Genomic DNA, 18,032 nt, shown 5'->3' with positions numbered 1-18,032 from the left:
GTAGAATTCCAAACAAGAAAAAACAAAAGATAAAAGAGAGTGAACTCCTTCGTCTTGTGACCAATATGTTACAATTTACAAATTAGAATCATGTTCATATTTATACTTGACCTAAGAGACATTTGAAATGTGTGGGGAAGATGACTCCAAACATAGCATGAATTACATCCTCATTAAAAAGAAATTGTTCATGAATGCTCCAAATTGGATTAATTTAATAGGGTAAAAGGTAGAGATTGTGTGACTCAAATAAATGCACACCAAGACCTGTAATTAAATAGAAATGAAACAATGATAATTCCATCCTAAAGATACGAACATTTTCTACAACATATGATATTAATTGCCCTAAAAGAAATCTTAATCATTAAAATCCAAGTTTGTCATTGTTGCACTTCATCATATCGGCTAATGATCAAGTTGAAACAAATGTGCACTCTCGGGTCAAACCAATTACACTCTTGATCATGAAATTTGAAATGGGACATGAGTGGAAAATAAATAACCTTACATTATGTCTGAAAAATATCCTACATAACCATGTTTCCTACTTATACACAACTTCTTTTTTTTTTGTAAAGCTTGGTAGGACCTTCTATTTTCTATTTATAAAAGACAAGTTTTCACCACATAGATAAGATAGGTGGCCTCAACTTGCCGAATGAGAAACCAAGTTTGATGGCCATCTATCCTCATTATATGCCATCCAAAAGTAATATAGTTTAAGGTTATCTACCCAAGCTATATATACATCTATATCGTGATAAGAGTCTGAGTTTCTATCTATCATAATCATACATTAATAAAAGTAAATGTTATCCACTAAAAACCAAAAAAACATTCAAGAACCTGACTATTCCTTTTGCTCCTCTGAGGCTGATTCAACCGCGGTCGAGTCTTCAGCTAAGTCTCCTGGTCCTTCTGCCAACTTGATAATACATGTGATATGCCTTTGAATATGATCTAGGCGAATGCCCTGCTTGCATAGTTGGAACTGGATGGCTTGTAGGTATTTCTTGTAGTTTGGCATGTCCTGGAGGGTCATTGTCATCCCCATTGATAAATGCTCCATTTCCTTTCCCATGAGGCCCTTCATGAGCGAGTACAAGTATAATGTCTGCTTGAATTGTGTGAGTCTTCCCCTTGAATTCCCTCGGTCTGAGATTACCTCATGCTAGGCCTCACTTTCCTCTTCTAAATCCAACTCTTCTTTTATCTGTGCCTCCCAATCTTCTAAGATCTTCTTGATACTTGCATCCGTCCCTACCCTGTACACTATGGTCGCTTCATTAATAAGCCTTTATACTATATTCATTCCATGTCAGGGTTCCAAGGTGCCTGGGTCTGCTGCACGAGGCAGCTCCCTTCCCTTTGACCTCATCCTCTTCCACAGGTTGGTCTTGCCATATCTCCTGTTTTGTGAACCTGTTCACATACATTTCGAGTTAGAGCATAGAGATTATGATCTCGGCTTTCCTCAATGTTGTCGCTTCCCCTCTCCTCGCCTTTCCTGCCACACTCATCTCTGCCCCAGTGACCCTCTACCCACGGCTGCAATGCCTCTCCTCTACCAGAATTGCGCGTACGTCTCCCCTGCGAAGCACTAGCTCCTTCACTTTTTTGGTATTTTCCTCTCTTTGCTTTGCACCAGGAGTTGTGTCCTGGTGCCAAGTTTGAATGAATCTTACGGCACTATCCACCCTCACCTCGAACCATATTTCCACTACAACCATCTGTTCCTCTCTGCCACTCCCAATTACCCGCCCTCTCATCTCCTTATCTTCCTACTCCCCTTCCTCACTGGTTATCAGGCAGGCCAACTTAATTGTGGGTAGTTCCTCATGGTCCCGACCCCTTAGAGGTTTTTTCCTAGTCCCCTTCCCTCCCAGTAAGCCCAGGTCCCTCCCATCTATTTCCTGTCACCCCTCCCTGGTTGCATCCCTCTTTCCCCTTCCATAGAGAAACAGATAGCATTTCAAACAACGGATAGAGCTAAGATAACATACCTGGTGCCATTTCGCAAGTGTCGTTACAGGTCATTGGGTTAATGATCCTCGTCAGTTCTTTGTCTCTCCTCCACAGCTATGCTCTCCTCGTCACCCTTCATTCCTTCATACTCCCCATCCTTCCCTCTTTGTCCCATCCATCCTCCTATCTTGTCCTTCCCACCTTCGTCACCACCCTAGCACTAGCTACCACTTCTCCATGCCCCTCTGTACATTATCTTGTGGGAGGCCACCGCACCCATCGCCATGAGTGTGTGGGCTACGGTGGGATGTACCCAGCGTTCATTCCCCCTAACACCCATATATGTCCTGAATTCTCAGGAACTCACCCTGATCAGGGGTATTTTTGTTAGTATTCATTTTTCCCTATGCATGTTGGACATCTTGCTGTAAGATTTCTTCCAGTGGTTTTAGTCTTTCATCCCTGGGCTATATAGGCCATAATATTTCAATTGATCCATGTTGTTGATTGCAGCCCCAGTTAGCCAAGAGATCTGTTGCTTTGTTCCCCTCCCTTCTTACATGTTTAATTACTATGTAGTCGAACTTCTGAGTGAGTTCTCCTATCTCCTAGATGAGATGGGTTGTCCTCCAGCTATTGCTCAATTTGTCCCAAGGCATTTTGTTGTTAAGTTTCCTTAAGGTATTGATGATGAAGAAGGAATCTCCTTCCACTTCCACTTGTTTGTATCCCAGTCTGACAGCTATTCTGAGGCCATGCCCAGTTTCTGCAAATTCAGGTTAATTGTTGTTTGCAATTCCACATGGCTCTACATATATTAGCTGCATGTTTTCTTGGTTATATATGAATATGCCACCCAGTCTTGTTATTCCAGGGTTCCCCTTTGAGGCCCTGTCGAAATTTAGTTTGATGAATCCTTCTCTTAGGAGGGTGAACTGCTTCGAGGACTCAATATTGTTCTTCTTCTCTTTACACTTATTCGGGGGGACCATTTCTTTTGATAAATTGAGGCAACGTAATATTCTTGCTTCATGGGGAGGAACTTGCTAGTCTTCAAGGCTCCATGACTCTTCAAGGATCGTTTCTATGATATTATTTACTAGATCTTCCCATACCTACTCTTGTGTTGAAATTTTGTCATTGAAAATTCTGTGGTTTCGTTCTTTCCATACCATCCAGAGGTTGAACTCCAGGGCTAGTCCCCATGCCCTATTCAGGACGAGGCTTGAGAAGTTGTTGTTACCCCATATTAGGATTGTTTCTTTTATGCTTTGGTGATTTCTATCCATCCTTCCAAATACTCCTTTTATTTTACCCCATTGTTGAGTCACGAACGGGAAAGAGTTCATCATGTGTTCCATGTCTTCTTTATTTTCTCGGTACATCCAGCAGAAGGACGGGCCTTGCATACCTTTTTTCTGTAACTGATCCCAAGTCAGTATTCTCCCTTTGCTTACAAGCCATGAAAAATGGGCTACCTTCGACTACCATCCTCATTTCCAATTTTTTTCCAAAGGAGTGCTTGTCCATCTTGTTCTTATTCTTCTTTTAGTTTGTATCCTTCTTTGGTAGTGAACATTCCTTTCGGCGTCTGCCCCCATCTCAGAATGTCTAGTCCCGTTCTAATGATTATTTTCCTTGTGCTGATTTCTTTATCATACTCATCCCCTTGCTCAGTCGCTATATCCTGACCCTAGTCTTCTTTCCTTTTCTAGATTCGTCAGTTTCCATTCACTTTCCCTTCCTTCCAGAATTGTTCTACCAAGTGCATATTCCTATCGATAGTGTATCTCTAGATGTCTCGAAGATCCTGCCTATCTATCAATTTGTCTCTTTGTTGCCATGCCTCCTCCCAGAATTTTGTTTTCCTTTCATTTCGAATTTCCCAGAAGGCCCCACTTATACACAACTTTCACATAATGCTAGTCGAAGAAAAACTTAGAATGTTGTATGAAATCTGAAAGTATAAATATTTAAGCTCAAACTAAAGATATAACAATGTAAAAGTGTGTAAAATCATTAAGTAAACAATTTTCAATTTGAATCAATCAATTGTCCAATAAATGAAGCCTCGGCATATATTTTAGTGAAGCAAGGATATTTTGGCTTACTTCACATAAATGCATGCCCAACCTTCATTTCAAGGCCAAAGTGAATGATTCAACTTGGAGAGTATTTTTTTACTCATAGGTAACATTAATGAAATTAAATATTTTTTATTTTTCACACATATGTTTGAGTTGTTCATAAATACTCCAGATTGCTCGGACTTCAAAGGGCAAAAGGAAGATTTTTCGTGCCTCAAATAAATGCACACCAGGAATGTTTGGGAATAAGGTGATGGACTAAGAAAAATCAAACTTGAATTTTAATAGTTGAAACTTGTAGTTTCTTGGTTAAAACCCTATAAGTAAGGTTGGATGACCTTATTTTAGTAGTAATTAGGTTTAAATCTTGCCAAGGGATAGATAAAGAGATAGAAACTACGGTTTTCAGGGTCTATTTTAGGGGTTTTCTATATCGTACACATTTTTTAGGGTTTTAAGTTAAAGATTAGGTCAAGTGACCTAGTTAGGGCATTTACTATAAAAGGGTTTGGGTGCCATTTTAATGCAAAAAGGACATTTTCTATCATTTATGAATAATTAGTTGCATGATGGAAATTTGGTCAATTATACCCATGAGAAATAATTCATGGCCATCTTATATGCCATCAAAATCTTGCAGCCCTATTTTTAAAAGTGATATTTTTAATAAACCGTATCTTATATCTAAATATTAAATTTGAATTTTTTATTTTGTGTATGAGAAAAAAAAGGATTAAAATAGCAAAGTTAAAGCACCTTATAAACAATTTTATTCACTTAATAAAATTTTATTTTCTTTATAAAAGTGATTTATAGAAAAATAAAGCAATAAGTTAAAAAAACAAAATCATTTATGTATGAATTCCTCACTATTTATTCAAATATGCATGCTTGCATTCAAAGTGCATTCCTCATGGTTTATTCAACTTTCATTCTTGCATTCAACATGCATTCCCCACGGTTTATTTAGTGTACATTCTTGCATTCAATCTTCATTCATATAGTGTGCCTTGAACCAAGACAACAACGGCCTTAATTGAAACAGGGGCATCCTCTTCCTTGAAAATAATTGACACATGAGGTTCTCAGAAGAAGTTCACAATAAAAAAATTCAAAGAGTGTGTCGATACAAATAATTGTCCACCAGGTATGCTAGATATCTTGAGAAGAGAAGAGGTTTATAAATTGTATTTGGACAGTAAGATTTCCAAAATAATGAGATGTACGATTCCATAGAAAATTATGATGATAAAGCCATGGAATTAAAAAAAAATTGGGTAGAGGATTAACCTAGACCTTGATCTTGTTGCGAGAGAAACAAAAATTCCATGCAGAATGGGAGCAATATTTAACTCCAAGAAAACCCGTAAGCTAGAAAAGATTGAAATGACGAGTAAAATATGTGGGAAAAAAGTATATGTTCTGAGGAATGGTATAAAGATGCATTAGACAAAATTTCATCCTAAAAGTAGCCTTCTAAGCAAAAAATAATAAAATAAATGTTAAACTAATAAAATAAGAATTATGAAATTTGGAGGGAAAAAAAGAAAACTGCTTTTTTTAATTGTATTGCTTATCTTCTTATAAGTTTATTCAAATTTCAAGTATAGGAACCCATTGAATGTGGAATAAAATTATGCAGCTAATGAGTACCCATCATGCATACTTTTCAGAAGTCCCACATTGACAAAAAATGAAGATACATTTAAAAAACGTGTTGAAGACACTTTTTTAATGCATCTTCAACTTTTATTAATGAGGGTCTTCTCAAAAGTATGCATGATGAGTAATTGTTGGATGCATAATTTAATTCTGCATCCAGCGAGTGTCTACACTTGAAATTTGAGTAAATCTATAAGGAGATAAGCCAAAAATACTATTAAAAAAAGAAGTTTTCTTCTTTTCCCTCCAAAATATTTACATGTACCTCTTTTTAAATCTAAAGGATTTTGATTGGTTTACATATTATGGCATGGAAATTACATTAAAATTTCATGGGAAATTTTAGGCTAACATATCCTCTAATGCAAGATGTTCCTTAAGGAATATACAAATCCTTGATTCAAGTTGTCCTTAGGAGAATTATAATCTTCACAAGCTTGATATTTCGGGTGACTGCATGAGTCCAGTTATTCATTGGCTTGAAGACATGGCCATAGATGTCCCTCATTTATAGGATAAATAATTACATTATGCCCTACAAGAAAGTAAACTTAAGAAAGTTAAGTTCATTTTCCCAGGAACGCTGCAAAAAATTATTGATTTGTATCAACCCAATGTTCAAACATGAACTCTTAAAACTTACATTAGGAAATAAAAACCAAATAAAACCATCGAGGAAGAACCTAAACAGACTCTTGTTGAAGGTGTAGAAAATTTTACTGATACAGTTTTCCATGCTAAAGATATAGTTGCTAGTTTTCTAGTATACTTACATGTTGTTAGCACTCTGTAATTTACCGAAGTTGTGAAGAGAAAATCTCAAAGGTAACCACAAAACCACTTTGGAAGTTTGGATCTAGCCTTGCCACATTCAAAGAGGGATCCTTTATCAAATTTAACTTTGTTGTATTTAGATATTAGGCTAGTTATGAGAGTTTGGAGTTTGATTTTAAAATTGATTTGGTTGATGAAATGCCTGAAACTTCCATTGGGCTATGGAGTCTACAAGCTTAATAGGGACCTGTCTCAGATTTTCAAATGAGTTTCATAGGGTAAGGTAGCTAAACTAACTCAATCTTTTAGATTTAGATGAAATGTAATAGAAGAAAAGATATAAGTTCAATTGAAGCTAAAGAGAAGTTAAGAATTCTTTAACTTGATATCAAAAGAAAAATTTAAATTATCCACAATCAGAATCAGAGTGTACCTTTCAACAAATGTTGTTGAACAACTTTCTATAAAATAATTCAAATTTAAGAATACATAAGAGTGGAAACAAAGAAATAAACACATAAAAAATGAGAGAAACATTTCACCAAATAGTCCAACACATGAATCCTGTGAAGAATGTCCTTTTATTACTAATCAACCCATCAAATGAAAAAAATACAATAGCTTTATGGAACATCAAAATCAACATCTATTACTTCAAATGATGAAGTATTTATAAAAATTTATTACAAAATATCTTGATTTAAAATATCAAAATTCATTTCAAAATATCATAAACTAATTGTAAAAATAGAACACAAATAAAGGAAACTAAAAATATTTGAGGAGTTCTGGCACTATCCTTGAGGATTTGTGGTGATAAAGAAGAGAAATCTGAATTTGATTGCAACTCTTATTTGATGAGGTGGCATCCAAGTCACTAACTATCTTTGAGATTTTTCCTCCCGAAATTTTGAAAAATAGGGTCCATTGATCCCTTTATATACCCCCACCATAATAGTTGTTAGAAAACTGAAAGAGGTTTTTGTAAATGATGATGTTAACAACAAAATTGTCTTTCGATTTTTGAAAATTAATTTACACCTGCTTGGAAACCGCATTTGAAAACACTAACTAAAAACAAGAAAATTTGGGAAAATGCGCTTGCAAAGATTCATTCGAATCTCCCCAACGATATTAGCTATTAGAAAACTAAGAGAGGTTTTTATATGGGAGGATGTTATAAAAAAAAACATCTTTCCATTTTTGAAAATTCATTTTTAGCTGTTTGTAAACCATGTTTGAAATTAATATGTGGTATAGGGAAAAAAACATAGTTTTCACTGACCATGAAACATACATATGACGTGGAGGTAGGAAGTGACATGGAGGTGGGGGATGATGTGGAGGCACATGGTTGGTGGAAAGGAAGTGGGGTATACAAGGGTGATGTGGAGAAATGACATGGAGGTGAGTGGGGACTGCAGTACAAGTGGTAGGAAGTGAATGGTGCAGGAGTGACAACGAGGTCAAATGTCGATGGGAAAAGGGTAGAAGGTTGGAGGATTTCGAAGGAGGGTCGAAGTGGTAAGAAGTTTGTGAGGTGGGGGTGCGAAATAGCATGGAGGTGACACATAGGGGTGGGACTGTTGGGGAGGAAACCACTTTTCATACCACCCCACAGATAAAAGTTGGATGAGTGAGGGGGCTGAAAAGCCTTGCGGCTATTGATATGATGAGGGGTCCATCGAACCGTAGGATGGAGAGAAGAAATTAACAGATACAACAATTTCCTTGTGTGTTTTATTACATATTAATTAATCATGCCTAAATTACACAATTAACTTTATTAAAACAAAATTAATCTATGCTAAAAAATAATTACTTTATCCTAAGGGTGCATTTTGTCTTGCAAGCCCATTTATTTACTTTTTCTATTTTTTCTTGGAATAATTTGCAATGTGCAGTATTATTTACAATTGGATATGCTGAAAGAAAATACCCAATCATCATTTGATCCTATGAATCATAGGACCCTAACAGTGGCTCCAGCTAGGGATGACACTCTCCTTGTGAGGTGTAATGAACATAGTAGACTAGTAACCTAATCCATTGGGCTGATCCCAAGTCTGCAACCTATTTTGTCATAAAATATTTGCGATTGAAAAAACTCTCAAGCTAAAATCAAAACCATTCTACAAACTGAAATCTGAAATATGCACTGAACTGAAACTTGTATTTCTATCTGAAACTGAAACTCACAATAATGATTCAAAAAGATGCTCAGAGTACTGAGCTTATTTACACACATCTACCTATCCTACATTGTTGAAAATCATGTTGAATCAAATAACACAAAAATGCCAATGAAGACAATCAAGTAGCTACTGAAAAAAAAGTGGGCTCCTTGATTGTTTGTTAGCACAATCAAAATGACAACTTGACTTTTTGTCCATAAAATCAAAGTTGTAGAGTGAAATGGTAACTGTTGTAGGATTTGGTCATGAAAACATGATTGAACACTTGAGCTGAAAAGAACCTCCATGTAGTTTTCTATATGATTAGTAAAGACATGATTAATTAGTTTACCTTTAAGGTCTTCATTGACCGATTGAGCATGGAAGATTTCATCAGTTGTATACTCAAGGTTAAACCTTGATTCTAACTATTCAATTTCAGCCTTATGTTCAAAAACAAAATTCTCATCCCTCTGCAAATCAAAAGGCAATACAATCTCCTCTTGTTTTGGAGAAGGAATATTTTCCAAGTATTGTTTAGGATCTTGGAAAGTATATGACTGAATCTGAAAATCCAAAAGTTCAATACCCTTCTTAAATCTTTCATCAATTAACTCAAGAAAACAAATTTTACCTTAAGGAGATTTTTTTCTCGTTTTCAAACAATGAAACACAACCATTGAAAAAGCTTCATCAATTTGAAAATATACTAACATATCCCTTAATTCTTTTAAAACTTCACCATATATAGGGTTTACCACATACCCTATCATGTTGCTTAGCAAGAAATATGATCAATATGCAGTGGAATCACCATGATTTTTCTACAAATATGGATTATTTAACTGTGGAGTCACCCTGAAAACTTTGAAGCTCTGGATACTTGAAACATGGAGTCGCAGGGTGAATTATTTAACCTTCTTTATTTCTGATCATTGTCCAGCATCAATAATCATATATGGAACTTGATACACTTTTCTAAGGAATGTGAAATGTTCCTTCCCAAGTATGGTCGCTAGAATGTTAGCACTCTGTAATTTTCCGACGTTGTGAAAAGAAAATCACAAAGGTAACCACAAAACTACTTTGGAGCTTAGTATCTATCCTTCCTAAAATCAGAGAGGGATCTCTCTATCAGATTTAACTTTGTTGTATTTAGATATTAGGCTAGTTATGAGAGTTCGAAGTTTGATTTTAAAATTGATTTGGTTGATTAAATGCCTAAAACTTCCATTGGGCTATGGAGTCTACAAAATTAACATGGATCTGTCTCAGATCTTCAAAGGAATTTCACAGGGCAAGGTAGCTAAACTAACTTGATCTTTTAGATTTAGATGAAATGTAATAAAATAAAAGATATAAGTTCAATTGAAGGTAAAGAGTAGTTAAGAATTCTTTAACTTGATATTAGAAGAAAACATTTAAATTATCCACAGCCAAAGATTATCTTTTAACAAATTATATTCATCAACTTTCTATAAAATAATTCAGATTTAAAAACACATAAGCATGGAAAGAAAGAAATAAGCACATAAACAGTGAGAGAAGTACTTCACCAAATAGTCCAACACATGAATCCTGTGAAGAATGTACTTTTTATTATTGACCAGCCCATCAAATGAGAAAAATATAATATCTTTATGGAATGCAGAAATCAACATGTCTTACTTCAAATGATGAAGTATTTATCAAAATTTATTACCAAATATCTTGATTTAAAATATCAAGATTCATTTGAAATATTATAGATTGATTATAAAAATAGAACACAAATAAACGAAAGTAAAACTATTTTAAGGGTTATGGCACTATCCTTGAGGATTTTTGGTGATAAATAGGAGAAATATGAAATTGATTGAAACTCTTAATTGATGAGGTGGCATCCAAGTCACTAACTATCTTTGAGCTTTTTCCTCCCGAAATTGTAAAAAATAGGGTCCAGTGATCCCTTTATATATCCCAAATCATAATAGATGTTAGAAAACTAAGAGAGTTTTTTTGTAAATGATGATGTTAGAAACAAAAACCTCTTTAATGTTTCGAAAATTCATTTCCACCTGCTCAGAAACCACATTTGAAAACACTGGCTAAAAACATGAAAATTCAGGAAAATATGCCTGCAAAGATTCATCCGAATATCCCAAACCATAATCATTGTTAGAAAATGGAGAGAGGTTTTTGTACATGAGGATGTTATCAGAAAAAAAAACTCTTTCCATTTTCGAAAATTTGTTCTCAGCTGTTTGTAAACCATGTTTGAAATTACTATGTGTATAGGGAAAAAAAACATAGTTTTAATTGACCATGAAACATACATATGACATGGAGGTGGGAGGTGACATAGAGGTGGGGGATGATGTGGAGGCACATGGTTGGTGGAAAGGAAGTGGGGTCCACAAGGGTGATGTGGAGAAATGATGTGGAGGTAAGTGGGGACAACAGTCCAGGTGGCAAGCAGTGAGTGGTGACATCGAGGTCAAATTTCGATGGGAAGAGGGGAGAAGGTTGGCGGAGTTCAGAGGGGGGTCGAAGTGGTAAGAAGTTTGTGAGGGGAGGGGTGTGAAATAGCATGGAGGTGACACATAGGGGTGGCACCAGTGGGGAGGAAATCACTTTTTGGACCCCCCGGGATAAAGGTAGGATGGGCGGGGGGGTGGGGGGGAACCTTGCCAGTTGTTGATTTGATGAGGATTCCATTGAATCGCCGGATGGAGCACAGAACTTAACAGATATGATAGTCACCTTTTTTCACTTGCAGGCTTTATTACATATTAATTAATCATGTTTAAATTACATGATTAACTTTATTAAAACAAAATTAATTGATGCTAAAACATAATTACTTTATCCTAAGGGCACATTTTGTCTTGCAAGCCCATTTCTTTACTTTTTCTATTTTTTCTTGGAAATAATTTGCAATATGAAGTATTATTTACAATTGGATATACTAAAAGAAAATACTCAATCATCATTTGATCCTATGAATCATAGGACCCTAACACATGTGCGTGTGGATGAAGATGAGGAGTGGGAAGGTATGGACCATTACATGGAAACACGTAATGATGATGTTCCTATAATAATAATAAAAATTCTTCTAAACAGTTGGCAGCTCAGTATAATTTCCCTTTTATGGGTGATTCAACACTTGCATCTCCAAGTTTAAATGTACACAATCCAGCATACCATTTCGATAACATTTTTTTTTGTTTTTGTCAGTGTATGATAGAATGATCCATTAAAACAAGTTGCAATGGAGTATTCTTCCTCTATATACAGCTAGAAGAAAATTAAAAACTAAATAAGAAGGATATTAATGAATGCATGAAGAAGATTGCAGTGTTGGAATCAACAATTGTGCAACAAACACAAAAATCAATGAAAGACATAACTTCCAAGGATAAAATTATTGATGAATTGTGTGATCAATTATCAAGAATGTGTGACAAAGGCATGAGGAGATAGATGAAATATACATAAAATTAAAAAGTTGACGCTACATATGATGAAAAAAATAGTGAACTTGAACACGATTTTAGAAGAAGACCAGAGGTTCTCAATATACCTACATTGGAAACTTTAGATACTTCTGAGGCTAAATTAGTCAAGATATTGAATGAAAATGATAATTTTTTTGAATATTTAAAGGCCAAAATTGCAAATAAATATAAATATCTTGACCAACAAAATCGTGAATCACAAGTTGAATAATACAAGAAAAGAGTAACTAAGTTGGAGAAAACCTATCATGGGCAAGCTAATAAGTTGAAAGAGACATACCTTGAAATTTTTTAGGTAGAAAAAAATAGTAAATAACTTGAAGAGGAAAAATATTGGCATTATATAAAAGGTAAGGGCAGGCGTAAAGGTACATGTCAGGATATAGGAGTAAAATAAACACCTTTAAAGAACTTGGAGAAATCGAAACTAGAAGCATGGGTGAAGGTTTTAGAGACCATTGTCTCAACCATGAAGTCTATGGGTGATCCATATGTCTCACCACTAGTTATTGAATCATTGAAGCATATGGTAAATGAGAGAGAGAAAAGAATTATAAATCTACACAATGATCTCATGAGTCGCTAAAAGCACAACATTTGGGAGGTGACATGAAGATAAAAAATTTAAAATCTTAGGTTTTTGATTTGCAACAACAATTAGAGAGGGAAAAACAACAACAATCAAGCAAAAAAGAGCTTGAGGATAAAGTACAACAACTCACTAGTGAAATTGCCAAATGTAGATATCAACTGACTTCAACAAAGGAAGACCTTGAAAGGAAGGAAACTGAGCAAAAGAATAAATATAAGAAGAATGTGGATTTATTGAACAGACTAAGCCAAGAAAAAACCAATATGAGAGAAAATTATGAAAGGAAAATTCGATAGCTTCAGCAAGGATCAAATGAATTTTCTATTGTAGTGCCCAAACAATCACAAGTCTCCACAAAAGGAAAGGGACAATCTTCTTCTCAACAGGAGGGTTTGTAGAATCCTCCCAAGCATTATATATCATTATATTTTTCGTTAGCGTGAATTTCTCAATAAGTTACTATTATTTTTTGGGGACCTCGTTTTATGTCTCCCTCATGGAGTTTTTATCTGGTTTTGGTCTTTTCTTTATCTGTAAAGTTGTCTGTGATCTTCCAGACTTGACCTGTGACTTGAGGAGCTGCAACCCAGGGGCATCTAAGCCATCAAAGTCACTCACGGATTGCACCTAGCCTGGCCCACACCAGCCCTTAGCTAGCTAGATTTTTTATCATGTCTTCCCCCTTAGCACAAGGCACAACCACCACCTATGATATTTGATCATGGGTCGCCTTGCTAACGAGGCCCATCCTCAACCAGTTGTGCTAGTGGGACTTGACATATATAGTCTTGGTCTTACTAAGATCTAGTTAATCTTTTATTTTTGGACAATGTAATGGAATTTTATAAGTAGATAGCTTACTAAACCAAGAAATCCTTGCTATGGAATTTGATAAACTTCTATTTGAACTATAAAATATTTCTTATTTCCATAGTAGAAAAAATTTATAACATGCTTAGTGCATCATATGGAAAAATTTACCATAGGGTGCCTCAAAAGGAAATCCAGGGGTTGTTGGAGCTGGAGGTGTAATTTTTAACTAGAATGGTAAAACAATCATTTCTTATGCTTAGGGGATTGGAATTTCCTCAATTAATCAGGCATAGATGTGGGCTGCCTGGAAACGTCTCTTCATTCTTCTCCAACATTGTTTTTTCTATTAATAAGAAAATTACATAAAGATTACATGAGATACAATATTAGCAGCGTCAAAACAAAACAACTACATAATAAGATTTTATATATCAACATCACTAGGAATATAATCCATGTATCCTTATGTCACCAGACAAATTATATTTCTAAGACTAACAAAATAGTACAAAACATAGGGTTCAAGTCTCAATAAATTATCAACTACAGGTCCAACATTCCAAATTATCAAGCAAAAGACATAATGTATTTACTTAGTTAGTAAATAAACAATACACAATTTAAATCAACCATATTGACCAAGAAATGAAACCATGACAGGGATTTTAATGAAGCAAGGAAATTTTGGCCTACTTGACAAAAATTCACATTGAGCCTTCATTACAAAGCCAAATTCAATGATTCTACTTGGAGAGTATTTTTGTACTTATAAAGAATATTAATACAATTTATTTTTTCTAATTTTTACCTTATAAAATAATTTTTGTTAGGCTTTGTGAAATATTTCAATTTGTTCTATAATATAAATTAATGAACAAACTTTGAATACATGTAGCATAATGGTTTGGATTTACATTTTTTTACGTATACAATATATTTAATTATATTTTTTAACAATTACATATTTAATGTATTGTTATTCAAGAATACCTTCATCCTAGTTCATTCTGAGTCTAATCCATAAGTTGACAACACCTCTAAACCATTATCAACCATAATGACCACTAACCATGCTAAATCTTTTCCAAGTAATCCTAATTTTTTTGCCAATAATTCATACCAAAGATTGAACATTTTAAGGATATCACAATAGGAAATTTGTATCGACACAAATAATACTAAAGCATTTCAAAATATGGGCCACAAAATTCATCATTTCTTAAACATGGATTACAAATATTTTTCAAAATTTAAAAGTCTTGCCCATTAATATTAATTTTTGCATCAATGTCATCCAATGTATCATTGTCAATGCCCATATTTTCTTTGAAGTATTTAATATTATGATCACCTCATCTTGACCTACATCATCTTCATCATCATTGAAATTTTACTACAAACGATCTATATTGTTACTAGATCTATTTGGATCATTATTTTCTATACCATTCATATTGTTATCTTCTATAACATCATCTAACTCTTGATTGTTGTCTTCTTGTGCCTGAACATAACCATCTTCAACATCATCATCGATGTCAATTTCTTCAATGTTATCTAATTCCTCTCTCATTTTGTTGGCCATCATTGTTCTGCTCAGTATCCACTAATGCATCATCAAATACATGCCTTAATCTTGGATCTTAATGTATGAAAAATATCCATTTCAAGTCCAAAAAATCTCCATAGAAAAATACTTGCACAGAACAACATACATATATTAGACCAATGTTATAATAATTTTATTGTTTAATAAACACACACACATATTATATATTCATAATAAACTATGGATTAATAGATTAATGATCACTGTCACTTCTTTTTTAAGTTAAAGAAATACCTTCTCACAATGAATTAGTAGAACATAAGGCTCCTTACCCTTTGGTAGGAACCTTAAGGAATCTGTAGAAAACAATATATTATGGGTATCATGTCTATGTGTCCTCTCAAATGCTTCATACCATCTACATTTAAAAATACAACATTTAAAATCCAACTCAATAATTTATTGGTTTTTCCCAACATATTTTAGATTCCCTTCAATAATATTCTTATCATTTGAGTTTGATCAATTGGATTGCTTGAAATCAATGACGATACCATAATCAAAGGATTATCTTTACATCTACAATTTCTACATGATAATGTCGACCATATGCCAACACTGCAGGATATTTCCTTTCCCGTGACCATTTATTTCAGTGAAAAAATATAATGACAAATATTAAAATAGTTAATAGTGTCAAAATTGTAAGGAAAGAACATTTTGTAAAATTCCAACTGTACCTTTGTTTCACATCCTCTACACATGTTGATTTCATCTTCTTTTATGTTTGAATCTATACCTACATCTTCTATTTGATTTTGAATTTGTTCAGTAACCCATTATAGTGTGCAATCTTTGCCCCATTCCCCAAGTAGATTAGTGGGAAGTGGAGTATTCCTTTGGTTTGATCTCTTAAACTGTCTCCTTTCTTCTAACACTTCTTCTCTCTTTTAATCATATAAATCAATCCATTTGTTCATAAATTCCATGTGGTACAGAATAAACTTGTCAAGTATAACTCTTTCATATACACCTATTGCATGTCAACATGTTTATTTCAACTCCAAATGTCATGTTGTATATTTGAAAAATAAATTACAGAGTAAATTAATGATTGTAAGGAAAACAACCAAAATGGTCATCAATTTGCTTACTAATTTCCACTTCAACACCATTAGATTGTGGTTTTTCTCCATCAATAATACATGATGCTCGTTCTTCATCGCAAGAGAATGACCATCTTGAAATCCTTACCAAGGAATTCACATAGGAATAAAAATGCTTCATTCAATACATACCCTTCAACGATGCAACCCTTTGGATGTGCCTTCTGTTAGACATATCTTCTTAGAGCTTTCATATACCTCTCAATGAAAAACTTCCACCTTATTGATATGACACCCACCAATTCTTTGTAATCGACAAGGTGTACAAATAAATGGACTTGTAGGTCCATAAAACATGTAGGGATCTCCTTTTCAAATACACCTACAATTTATGCAATTTCAGTCTTCCATTTTGGCACTTCGCATTCATGGATCTCCTTATATGTCAGCCACCTAATATAAAAATAGAAAATTAGTATGAAAATCTAGTCAAAAGCTAAAAGAAATATAATATCTCTATGTCTCTCACACATGAACATTTCATATCACATACCTTGTGAATGTTGACAATCGACTTATGGCATCCCTTAACTCAACAGTAAGACAAGAATCCCCCTTAATTACCAATGACATGATATGCTTTCAAATTTTTTTCTCAAAGGTCATTAGTAACTTTTCTCACACAATAGAATATCAAAATATATTTTGTACTTAATAAATGTTACCGGTATAGGTTAAATAATGATAATACCTTTATCAAATTATGAAAATGATGTGTTTTAAATCCTATTAGATGTCCATCAACTGTAAAATATTTTTCCAATGATGACTCATAACCAGTAGGTGTCCTCATTGAATGGATGCCCTTTTTTAGTTGGAATAGCTCTTTTCTTTCAAAATCCATGTAGCTTCTACATATGTTTCATTTTCTATGTTTGGCCACAAATGTCTTCTATCAAATTTGGTACGCGAAAGAGAAATTTTTCTCCTTGAAGACAATGTGTCCTTATATTTTCTTGATATATGTCAAAATATAGAATCTGGGACATTTTTGAAGATGTGGATACGATCTAATAAGTGAGTTATTAATATATCCTTCCAGTAAGGGAGATCATTAAATATGGATTTCCTTTTTATTCCTTCTGGCATATCAAGTACGACTTCTTCTAGTTCTTGAATTGAATCACCTTGATAAAAAAATCCTCCCAAGCTTTCAATTTATAATCTCCATACTTCTCAAGCCAATCCCCTGGACCCATAATCATGGGAGGCCCTGTATTTTCAATTTTTCCATCAATTTTTTTCTTCGGGCGATTTCTAAACTTACGATATTGTGGTAGAAAAAACATGTTGCCTGCATAAATAAATTTATGTAGATATTTAGAATAACACCCTTGAGATTGTTCTCCACATCTTGGACTTGAAAATATCCCCTTTGTTTTAAGCCCTACAATTCAATAAGTAATGTTAATAACATCAAAATAATAGTATAAACGTAAGTATGAAAGTTGGGATGAAAATAAATTATGAGTGTAAATGCATAAATATTTTATCTTACTAGAACAAACATCAAGTCCTTAGAAATAATGAATAGTCCAACTGTTGGGTCCCTATAATACTAGTGATTACCCCATTACTATTGTATTTGTACCCCTTATTAATATTTTTGTGCCCCTATTATCCCCATATTGTTATTATTGTGCCCCATAGAATCCATCTATTGTTATTTTTGTGGCTTTATATTATTATTGTTAGGTCGGCTGGGTTATATTGTGACTCCTTATACTCCTATATATAGAAAGAAGGT

The sequence above is a fragment of the Pinus tabuliformis genome, chromosome 9 (genome assembly GCF_031772625.1).
Source record: "Pinus tabuliformis cultivar Carrire ecotype Pingquan chromosome 9, CPIR1, whole genome shotgun sequence".
Taxonomy (NCBI): Eukaryota; Viridiplantae; Streptophyta; class Pinopsida; order Pinales; family Pinaceae; genus Pinus; species Pinus tabuliformis.
This window is presented reverse-complemented; position numbering follows the sequence as displayed.